The sequence below is a fragment of the Gossypium hirsutum genome, chromosome A12, assembly GCF_007990345.1.
Source record: "Gossypium hirsutum isolate 1008001.06 chromosome A12, Gossypium_hirsutum_v2.1, whole genome shotgun sequence".
NCBI classification, from domain to species: domain Eukaryota; kingdom Viridiplantae; phylum Streptophyta; class Magnoliopsida; order Malvales; family Malvaceae; genus Gossypium; species Gossypium hirsutum.
Genome location: NC_053435.1, coordinates 28,227,546 through 28,239,430, shown reverse-complemented (window position 1 = coordinate 28,239,430; position 11,885 = coordinate 28,227,546). Strand labels below are relative to the sequence as shown.

The following is an 11,885-nucleotide window of genomic DNA, read 5'->3' as shown; positions in this document are numbered from 1 at the left end:
CATCAATGGTCTTTCCAGTTAAGATCGAGTATAATAAGACTATTCAGTCTAATGAAATTGTAGTCCCATGTGAGCCAGGCATAAGGCTGAAACAGATGAAATAGAACCATACTATTTCGAGTGGTGTCGATACTCTCTTTGAAAAGTGTGGATTCCTTGCTTTGACACAATCCACTTAGAACCTAGAATAGTAAGTTCCTCAAGAATTTCTTACAAATTTTCAGGCTTTATATTGCTCATCAAGGAAGAATAATCATTATTTTCAAAATCAGGCAATTCAAAGATCTCATTAATAGCATTTGAAGTTATTAGTACCTTGTTTCCGCGAACTGGAACTTCCATCAACTCGCTTGAAGTTAGATTCGAATAGAACTCGAGAACTAGTTCCTCATCCACACTAGGTCTCTTCTCACAAAACAATTCCCAATTGAGGGTTTCAGCAACTCGACGAATAAGTGCCATAAAATCTTTGTAGTTGCTCTATTTCAATGTAAAGCCTTTCTCTGGATGCATCTGTTGATTTTTGAAGATACTCTCGTATCTTGCTTTGGCTTCTTCACAATGGAATTTGTTTTGTGTTTCATCAATTCGGGCGCAGACACGAGTTCTCTTGCGAGGCATGATTAACCTGAACAAAAGATGGAAAAAATTATTTTCTCAAAAATTTAATTAAATAAAAATTATTAATGATTCAATAAATTGAAAAATTAAATAATTAAATAAAATTAAAAATTGAGGAGAAAATTCGATCTTACCACCTTTTTTTTAAGAACTCCTAAAAAATAAATAGTTAGAAAGCAAAAAAGGTTGAATGGAATTAGGTTGGAGGATTTGACTAAGGATGGGTGAGAGGGTGGTGTCATTCTGGTGTGTGAGTGTGCAACAGGCGTTGGGAGTAAGTAGCAACGCGTGCAGGCTAGGTTGGATGTGTGAGTAGCGTGCGGATCCTCGTCGAGCAGACTTGGCATGAGCGCGCGTGGGACCTGGACGCAGGTAGCAATGCGCGGGATAAGGGCCTGGTATGGGTAGCAACACGAAATGCGCAATACAGTGCGCGTTGAGGGCAGGTGTACAAGAGGTGGGCCTGTGGCGTGCGGTGGAGCTGGGGCTACTGGCCAAATGGCTGCTTTTCAGCTAGGAGGTTTTGGCACTTAAAGGTTTTTGGTGCTTTAGGATTTTGTGTGATGAATGATGAAGAAGGTGGTATTTATAATGAAGGAAATTGGACTTAAAGTAGAATTCTTAGTGAAATTTAATAGCTAAAAACTCTAAGTTCTAATTCTAATCTAGGTTAACAACAATTAATAATTAAATATATGCATATTAAATTATTAATGCTATTAAAAAATAAGATAAACTAATCCTAATTCTATGCTAAATTGATTAAAATTAATATATAAATTATAATAGATATAATTATTTATTAAAGATTATCATCTTAAAAAAAACTTATCAAATAAAACATGATTAAATTAACACTAATATTAACTCTATAAAGTTGATAATAATTAGTATATATTATAATGGATATAATTATATATTAACAATTATCATCTTTTTTTGTTAAAACCATTTATTCTAGAAGCCTTTTAAAAATATTTACAAAAAGAGACATCTTATTTTTATTATTTACAAAAAGAGAACCAAATTTTAAAAATACTTCAATTAAGTCCGTAGACTTAATGAAAATTTGAAATTCAGTTGCAATTTAAAACTTGGATCAAAATTGAACCTTTTATTTAAAAAAAACCAAAAATTTAATTTCTATTTAGGGAATAATTTCTCAAAAAATTATGTTAAAATCAATTCCCAGGAAAGATTGAAGGGGTCACAAGCGGTCCTGCTTAAGTTCTAATCTCCTAGACAAAATTTATTTAAACCTACTAATCCTGAAAATAAACCCTAAATCATTTATTAAAAAGGAAAATAAGAAAATTCAAACATCTGATAAAATGAACAAAATTTGATTCCGTTCAGTCTTATCTCCCCAGTAATGTTTCAGATACTAAGCATTAACTTGAAAATTACCTCCCTTACCTTGGAGTTCAACAACTCAGTATGGATGGACGTGATGAATTGTAAATGGACCGGACCAACGTGATTTTAATTTACCTGGAAAGAACCTTAATCTGGAATTAAATAATGAGACTTGCTGACCTGCTTCAAATTCTCGAACTCGAATGTGCTTGTCATGCCATTTCTTAAGTCTCTTCTTGAGTAATTTGGCATTTTCGTACGAGAAAATTCAAAATTCCTCTAGCTCATTGAGTTGGACCATCCATTTCTCTCTAGCAAGCTTAAGATCCAAGTTAAGTTGTTGAAAGGCCCAGTAAGCTTTGTGGTCTAACTCTAGGGGTAGATGACAGGCTTTCCCAAAGACCAACCTGTAGGGTGACATCCCTAAAGGTGTCTTGTATGCTGTTCTGTAAGCCCATAAAACATTATCCAATCTTTTGGACCAATCTCGTCGGTTCGGACAAACTACCTTTTCAAGTATGGCTTTGATCTTTTTGTTCACCAGTTCAGCTCACCCATTCATCTGCGGATGGTAAGCTGTAGTGACCTTGTGTTTCACTCCATGTTTATCTAGTAACCATTTCAACCACTTGTTCACAAAATGGGACCTTTCATCACTCATAATAGCTCTTGGGTTTCCAAACCTTGTGAACACATGTTTCTCAATGATATTTGTTCGAGGCATCTCATTTTTATTGGTGACATTTCCAACCCTTTGACATTGATCACAACTCTTTATGTAAGTATATGTGTCATTGAACAGTGTTGGCCAAAAGAATCCGGTTTGCAGTACCTTGGCCGCAGTACGAGTACCTTCGAAGTGTCCCCCACTTGGAGTTGAGTAACAATGGTATAGAATCTTTTGTACTTCATCTTCTGCCACGCACCTCTTGAGCATTTGATCGTGCACTTTTTAAACAAGTATGGTTCTTCCCAGAAATAGCACTTCACGTCGTGAAGAAACTTTTACCTTTGATGATATGTCTTATCAATGGCATCAAACCACAAGCTAAATAGTTAGCAATATCAGCAAACCAAGGGGTATTATGGACATGATTTACCTTTAGTATGTGTTCATCCGGACACTTCTCTCAAATTAGTATAAAGAGGAGAGTTCCCTTCTTGCGGCTTGAATCTGGACAAGTGATCTGTTACTTGGTTTTCCACTCCCTTTCGATCTTGAAATTCTAGATCGAACTCTTGAAGTAGAAGTACCCATTGAATCAACCTCGGCTTAGCGTATTTTTTAGAAAGTAAGTATTTAATTACCGAGTGGTTCGTATAGACAGTCACTTTGGTGCCTATAAGATAAGATCAAAACTTGTCAAAAGCAAACACAATAGAAAGTAACTATTTTTTCTCTTACCATATAATTCAGTTGAGCTCCTGTCAGAGTTCGACTTGCATAGTAGATGGGATGAAAAACTTTGTTCCTTCGTTGGCCCATGACAGCTCCTATCGCAAAGTCACTTGCATTACACATCAATTCAAATGGCAAATCCCAGTCTAGTGTGATAATTATGGGTGGCATAACTAACTGGATCTTCAAATCTTTGAAACCCTTTAAGGATTCCTCATCACACTTGAATGTCGAGTCCTTCTCCAATAATTTGCATAAGGGTTTAGCAATTTTGGAGAAGTCCTTGATAAATCTTCAATAGAAATTGGTGTGGCCCAAAAAGCTCCTAACACCCTTTACAAATGTTGCAGGTGGGAGTTTCTCAATAACATCTATCTTTGCTTTATCAACCTCTATTCCATGTCCTGTTACCCGATGCCCTACAACAATCCCTTCTCGTACCATAAAGTGGCACTTTTCCTAGTTGAGTACTAGGTTTTTTTCTTCGCATCACCTTAGTACCTTTGCTAGATTGGCTAAGCAATCGTCATAAGTATCTCCAAATATTGAAAAATCATGCATAGAAACTTCCAAATACTTCTCAACCATATCCGTAAAAATAGACATTTTGTAATGTAGCAGGTGCATTACATAAACCAAATGGCATGCGTCTAAATGCAAATGTACCGTACGGGTAGGTGACTGTTGTCTTGTGTTAATCTTCTGGTGTTACTATAATCTGATTATACCCCGAGTATCCATCGAGAAAACAGTAGTAGTCTCGCCCTGCTAGTCTATCCAACATCTGGTCCAAAAATGACAAAGGTAAGTGATCTTTCCTAGTCGCTTTGTTTAGCTTCCAGTAGTCGATGTAAATTCTCCATCCCGTAACTGTTCTAGTCAGTATCAACTTGTTATTCTCATTTTCAATGACTGTGATACCTCCTTTCTTTGGCACGCACTGGACCGGACTTACCCATGAACTGTCTGAGATGGGGTAAATTATACCCGCATCTAACCACTTGATGATTTCTTTCTTTACTACGCCCTTCATGATGGGGTTCAATTTTTGTTGTCCATCAATCGTCCCTTTTTTTCCATCTTCAAGGATAATCTTGTGCATGCATACAGATGACTAATTCCACAAATATCGACTATGGTCCATCCAATAGCCTTCTTGAATTATTTCAATACAAGGATGAGTTTCTCTTCTTGCTTACTAGTTAATTCTACTAAAACAATCACAGGCAAAGTAAAAGAGTTACCTAAATAAACATATTTCAGATGTAAAGGTAGTACCTTGAGTTCTAATTTAGGTGGCTCCTCGATTGACGCTTTAATTCTATTGAAACAATCACAGGCAAAGTAGAATAGTTACCTAAATAAACATATTTCAGATGTGAAGGTAGTACCTTGAGTTCTAATTTAGGTCGCTCCTCGATTGACGCTTTTGGTTGGGCATAATCCCTTTTCTCTGATTCCAAAGATTCAAAACAGGATTGTGGATTAAGTTCCTTTTGATTAGCTTCTAACAACACTAAGTATTCATCTTGCTCTTCATCATTCGGAGGATCTGATGTCAAAATTTGTTCCAATGGATCCTCAACATAGTTGAGCTCCTTCCCCAATATTAAATCCTTTAAATTGGACACTACAGAACAATCATAAATTGTGTCAGGAAATCACATAAACTTAAAAATGTTAAATGTTACCTGGTCATCCTGAACACGCATAGTAAGCTCGCCCTTCTGTACATCAATAAAGGTCCTTTCGATTCCTAAGAACGGTCTTCCTAAGATAATTGACACTTCTTTGTCTACTTCAAAGTCTAGGATAAAAAATTAGAAGGGAAGATAAATTTATCTACACGTACAAATACATCCTCGATTTTTCCTTCTAGATGTGCTAAAGATTTATCTGCTAATTAAAGTGTAACCGTAGTTGGTCTAGCTTCACCTATCCCCAACTTCCTAAATATTGACATAGGCATTAAGTTAATACTCGTACCTAAGTCACATAATGCCTACCAAAATACGTTGCTCCAATGTTGCAAGCTATTGTAAAACATCCAAGATCCTTCAACTTTGGAGGTAATTTGTCTAAAAGATATGCACTGTATTCCTTCGTCAGAGCTACCATCTTAAATTCTCCAAGACTTCATTTTCTGGACAATATATCCTTCATGAATTTGATGTAGTTCGACATTTGCTCAAGTGCTTCAACCACTGGATGTTGATATGAAGTTGCTTAAGTACGTCTAGGAACTTTCGAATTGAATCTTCTACTTTTGCTTTTGAAGTCTTTGAGGGTAGGATGGTGGTGGTTTCTTTATTGAAACTGGTTGATTCGTCTTCTGTAGCAATTCTGCATCTAACGGAGTTGTTAGTTGATCAGAATTAGCTAGTTCTGAAATTACCTTGTCAGGTTTTGTAGATTCTAGTTCTTATGAAACTGGAATTTCGACACTCGGTTGAACTTCCTTTAAATCTTTAGCATCAACTTGCTCCTTTTCAGCTTCGATGGTGTTGGGCTCTACTATCTTTCCACTCCTCAATGTCAATGCTTTGCAATGCTCCGCAATGCTCCTTCCCCAAATTCCTTGGATTTTTCGTATCACTAGGTAAGGCACCTAGTGGTCGGTTCTTGAGTTCAGTTGCAAGCTGGTCGATTTGGTTTCCCAAGTTTTTCAATGTAGCTGCTTGGCTTTGGATTAAGGCATCATTCTTGGCCATGTATGCCTAACAGATTTTCTAACCTATTGGATGGTTCAGCGTGGGTTGGTTTCTGAAATTGTTGGGGAAAACTAGGCTGCTGGGTTGGTCTAGGTTGGGCGTAAGTGTTACTGGTTCTAGCCCCCTGGTTACTCCAGGAAAAATTGGGGTGAGTTCTCCACGATCGGTTATAAAATTAGATTGAAGTCCTTACTTTCCTCGATTTTGGTTTTGGTTACCTATGTAGTACACAGATTCTGGGTTTGATGGACATTATTCGAACAAATGTCTTTCCTCATAGTAAACACAGGCTATATTTTTAAATTGGGTTGGTGGCTGTGCTATAAAACTGTTAGACCCATTAGTGGTAAGGTTTTTTTAACATTGAGGATATTGATGATACTTGAGATGCGAGTGAAGTAAGAGCGTCTACTTCATGTATGCCAGCAACTCGTCTTCCTAATGTTGCTCGATTGGTTGGCCATTAGTAATTGTTACTGGAAATCCTCTCAATGATTTCATAAGCATCGTTATAAGACTTAGAAAGGAGAGCACCATTAGCAGAAGCGTCCACTACCATCCTTGTGTGAGCATTGAGACCATTATAAAATGTCTCAAGTTGGATGCAATGTGGGATTCCATGATGAGGGCACTTTCGTAATAACTCTTCCATGCCTCATACAAGGACTCATCATCCATTTGTTGGAAGGCAGTGATCTCGTTCCTTAACTTAGCATTCTTTGAAATAGCCGACTTTCAATTATGTCAGGAATAGTGGTTCAAGACCACTAAATTCGACAAATAAGCTCATAAATTTATTTATTTAATAATTATGAGTCAAATGTGATTTTTGAGAGATTTTCAAATTAGTAATTAGTGTTTTATAAAGATTTATTAAGCCAAGAAATTGAGAAAAACAGGAATCGAGATCTCAATTTTATAAATTGAGTCGTAAATATTTTTATCAATATTTATGGAGTATCAATAAGGTAGTATTAAAATTTTGTCAGAAAGTATTAAAATTTCGTCAGAAAATTTTAACGCTTGGGTGCTTAATTAAATAAAAAGGATTAAATTGAAAAAGGTATAAAAGTTGCTAAAAGGATTAAATAGCTCAATTTTCAAATGAGGAAGGACCTAAAGTGCAAATAAGCCCATAGAAGATATTTTGGGCTGGAATAGTTGAGAAAAGTCAGGAAATGGGTGAAATAAGGGCAAAATTAGAAAATTGCCAAAATTAACTAAATTAAAATTTGACCAAATGGGAATATCTAGAATTCTCTTCAATTCTCTTCATTTTCATCAGCTGAAAAACAACCATGGAAGAGGGTTCAAGCTGGTTTTCATACTCTAGGTTCATGTAAGTTTAATTCTTGCTTTCTCCTTAAACTTTCAATGTTTTTGGATTTTGACAATTGGGTCCAACTTACTATTTCATTAGTTTTTGATTTCATGGTTAATTTTTAAAGTTGTTATGGATGAGTGCTAGAATCATATGATGAATAAACATAGAATTGAAGCTTTAAATTTTGATATATGATAATTTTATCAAGTAAAATTGATGGAAATTGATTTTAGGGCCTAATTGTGAAAATGTTTGGAATTAAAGTTTAGTGTTGAAATTATGATTTTCAACGGTTTTAAAGTAGTTTAAAGTGATAGAATAAAGTTTTAATTGAGAAAAATCAGCTCAATTGAGAGGCTAATTGAGTAGGGACGAAATTGTGATTTATTAAAAGCTTAGGGGAAAAATGGCAATGAACAGCTTGCACTAAAACAATTTTGGACAGTAGCAGTAGACTAACTTTGAAAAATCACCATAAATTTTAGAAATTAAATTAGAAGATGCAAAAAGATATGAAATTAAATCTTATTGAGTATAGTTTCCCATAGAAAAAACGGTGTAAGCAATGAATTTGTAAATCATGAGATATAATGAATTTTGTGAGAAAAGGTCAGAATGAATTTGGGTTCCCCTGTTCTGGCTTTGAAAAATCATAAAACATTGAATAAAAATAATTAGAGGCTTAAATATATATATATGTATAGAATCTTGAATGAGTCTATTTTCATGAGAAATAAACAAAAACATCATTTGAATCTTATATGAAGAGATAATAAATTTTTAGTGAAAAAGGGTAAGAACTGTCAGACAGCAGAAAAAGGGTGATTTTAAATAGTAAACTATACTTATTGGCTAAACCAAAAATTCTGAAAATTTTATGGTAAAAAGATATGTGGGTCTAGTTTCAAGGAAAATTAGCGGATCTTAATTTGGAGTTCCGTAGCTCCAGATATAAATAATTTAGTTACTATGACACGGGTGGATAGCTTGAATATTCACATAAGTAATTAGTGAAAATTATGGATAAGGTTACTAACAAGTGTGTTATTTATACCAAGGATGTGGATGGAGAGGAGGAGGAGGAAAAATATATGAATGATTTGTGTATAAATTGATTACATGCCCGATTATAAACAATAAACGTTGAATTAGTAATGATGTAAATTTTTATTTCATATGTTCATTATTAAATTGTAAATATTGAAAAAGTATGAAAATTGAACTAAATGTTCAAATTGAGTGGAACGCAGGGTTGAGTACTTTCGTTCAGTGGCTAAAACGAATTGACGGAAATGACCATGGTTGGACCATGGCAACATGTGATATGTGAATTCCGTATAAGACCATAGCTAGGCTATGCATCGAAGAGATGTGATTACGTGCTTTCGTAAAAGACCATATTTGGGATATGGCATCGGTATGATATATGCTACTGTATAAGACCATATCTAGGATATGACATCAGTGAGATATGTGATTCGGGTAAGACCATAGCTGGGCTATGGCATTGATATATGATATGTTATCCGTGTAAGACCATAGTTGGGCTATGGCATCGATATGTGATATGTGATTATGTGTAAGACCATAGCTGGGCTATGGCATCGATATGTGAATATGTGTAAGACCATAGCTGGGCTATGGCATCATTATGTGAAGATGTATAAGACCATAGTTGAACTATGGCATTGAGAAAACAAAGTACTCAATTCCGTAAGACGTTCACTAATTTGACAAAGTTTGGTAAGTGTTACATGGAACTATGTGATATAAAGAAGTACAAATTGATATAACATGAGTATAGAATTTGGTTGATGAATGATTTCATTTGTGATTATATAATTGTTCATCTTGAGTGTACTGTCCATATGTATTTATATTTCAAATGATTTAATGAATAAAGTTCCGACATGGAATAAATTGAACACAAGACAAATAATTATGAAATTGAACTCAAAATTCATGAAAATGACAGTTATTGATATATGGAGACATGAGACATTGATATATGAATATGGAATATGTTTGATAAATGTGTTCATTCATAATTATGGAATTATGTATCTCATGTGTACTATTTGAATAAAGATGATATTTCAAATACTTTGGTTATTTAAGCTCAAATATGAAATAGTATGAAATCAAGATAAGTTGTTATGAAAATATATTTAAATTACAGAGATATGGCTGATATATATTAATTGATTAGTCCATGTTGGCTTATGAATGATATAACTGTAACTAGCCATTGGTATGACTTGTATTTAGTAAGTTTGAGATTTAAATTATTATGATTTTATCATGATTGATATGGCTACTAAATGAACAAACGATGATAATTATAAGGCTTGGTTGAATACCTTAAATTGATTCATAAATTTATTAAAATGTTGGTGAAGATAAATGATTAAATGGGTGAGAAATATGGCTTGGAAAATAGCCTAAGTATTAGCCACACGGGTTGAGACACGGCTAGGAGACACGGCTAGGAGACACGGGCGTCTGACCCTGTTTCTTGGGAAAATTCCCTAAGTTTTTCCGAATCTTCTTAGAGCTCTCAGTGTAGTCCTAAATTAATCCCCATGTATGTTTTGGGCTTTGTAGACCCAATTAAGGGACAACATACATGTGTTTGAAATGTTTGAATTAAAAGAAATTTTATGGCCCAGTTTATTGCATGTATGTGTATGTTTAGGTTCAGTAATGTCTCGGACCTTGTCCCGGCATTGGATACGGGTAAGGGGTGTTACATTCTTGCTAGGTGAGAAATACTTCATAAGGAATGTTTCTGCTAACTCTTTCCATGTGGAAATTGAGTTCGGTAGCAATGAGTTGAACCGGGCTCGAGCTCTATCCCTCAATGAATATGGGAACAGCTTCAATTGTAATGCATCTTTGGGTACTCTGTCTAATTTCAAAGAATCACTCACCTCCATAAACAGTCTGAAGTGTAGGCCAGCATTTTAAGTAGGCATTCCACTGAATTGGTCCACTGTCTGAAGCATCTGGAACATGTCTGACTTCAGCTCAAACTATTGTCCTCAATTTCGGTTCTCCTAATACCCAGATTAATATCATTAAATACTGGCACGACATACTGTCGTAAAGTCTATCCATATCATCAGCAATAAGGATAGGATTTTGAGCAGCGTTTGCTACATTTCCTTGGATCAGATTTTTGAAGTTCATATCTTTGATCCTTCTTTGATTTGTTTGTCTTCTTCACCGTTGGAAAGTTCATTCAATCTCAGGGTCTACACGAAGTATGTCAATAATTCGGTCAATACTCATAAACACCTGAAATAATCACAAAAAAATTAATTAAATTAAAAATTAAACAGGAAAAATAAACCAAAATGTAAAACTAACAAATTCACAAATAATTACTTTTTAAAATAGTCCCTAGCAACGGTGCCAAAACTTGGAACGACGGAAATGTACAGGTGTACACAATCGCAACAAGTAAATGTCCAGTTATCGTACCCATAGGGACTGTGAAAAGGATTATTTATGAATGCAATTTAACACACTTTGGTGAAGAAAAATATTTTGTTTTAAAAAGGGTGATTAAGAAAAATAAGATTTTAAACTAAATAACTAAAGAAATAAATCTCAAATGCATGATTTCAAAATATGATTTAATCAAGATGACATCATCGTGTTGATTTAATTACATTTCTTTAACTTAGAATTATTAAACTCATGCTTATATTGTTACGAATAAATTCACGGCAACTTGGTAATTTTCTAACTTAAGAACATATTCACCTACACAAATCCATTCATCTCTTAACATATTCCTATGTTAATTCAAATGATTAAATAGATTTTCATAAGCAAACATGTTATTGCACATACATACTCATTAAATTGAACTAATCTCTTGCATATCCCTATGTCAATTCAACTGATTAATTAAATCTAATAAGCACATAAAAGACTATGTGAGGTAACAAGGTATCCCTACCTTGAAATAGTTTAACCACAATTATCTTGCAAGTTATGCAAGGCACGTGTATCGCCAGATACATTGCTAATTTAATCTTTAGCTACCTTAGAAGAATAAACACGCATTAATTAAGTAATGCGTCCATTAATTACAACTTCAATCTGTTATTTAATTCATTAGCTACCTCACAATTGTAATGCAAGAATAACTTAAGCATGATTTTACTTAATCAAGCATTTTACCGCGGCCTATAACAACATAAACACAATTTTAATAATTTAAGTACATGAAATGCAGTCAAACCAACACAAATTAAATTCAAGCTAAACCGATTAAATTAACCATTCCAACAACATAAATATTCATAGATATTTTCATCATAATAACAACAAAAATTAAAGAGATAGGGAATAAGAATCAAATTTGGTGTTTTTCTGTGGCTTGACTAGGTTGCTCCGTCTTCATTATTTGTTGTCCTTACTGGTCAAGGCTACTATGAACACTTCAATGTTTCTACAAAATGGC

The 11,885-nt window shown here is 34.4% G+C and overlaps 1 pseudogene; it reads left to right on the top strand.

Moving 5' to 3' along the window:
- Positions 1-6,701: 6,701 nt before the first annotated feature.
- On the top strand, positions 6,702-6,798 carry LOC121211953 (uncharacterized; annotated as a pseudogene).
- Positions 6,799-11,885: the final 5,087 nt, after the last annotated feature.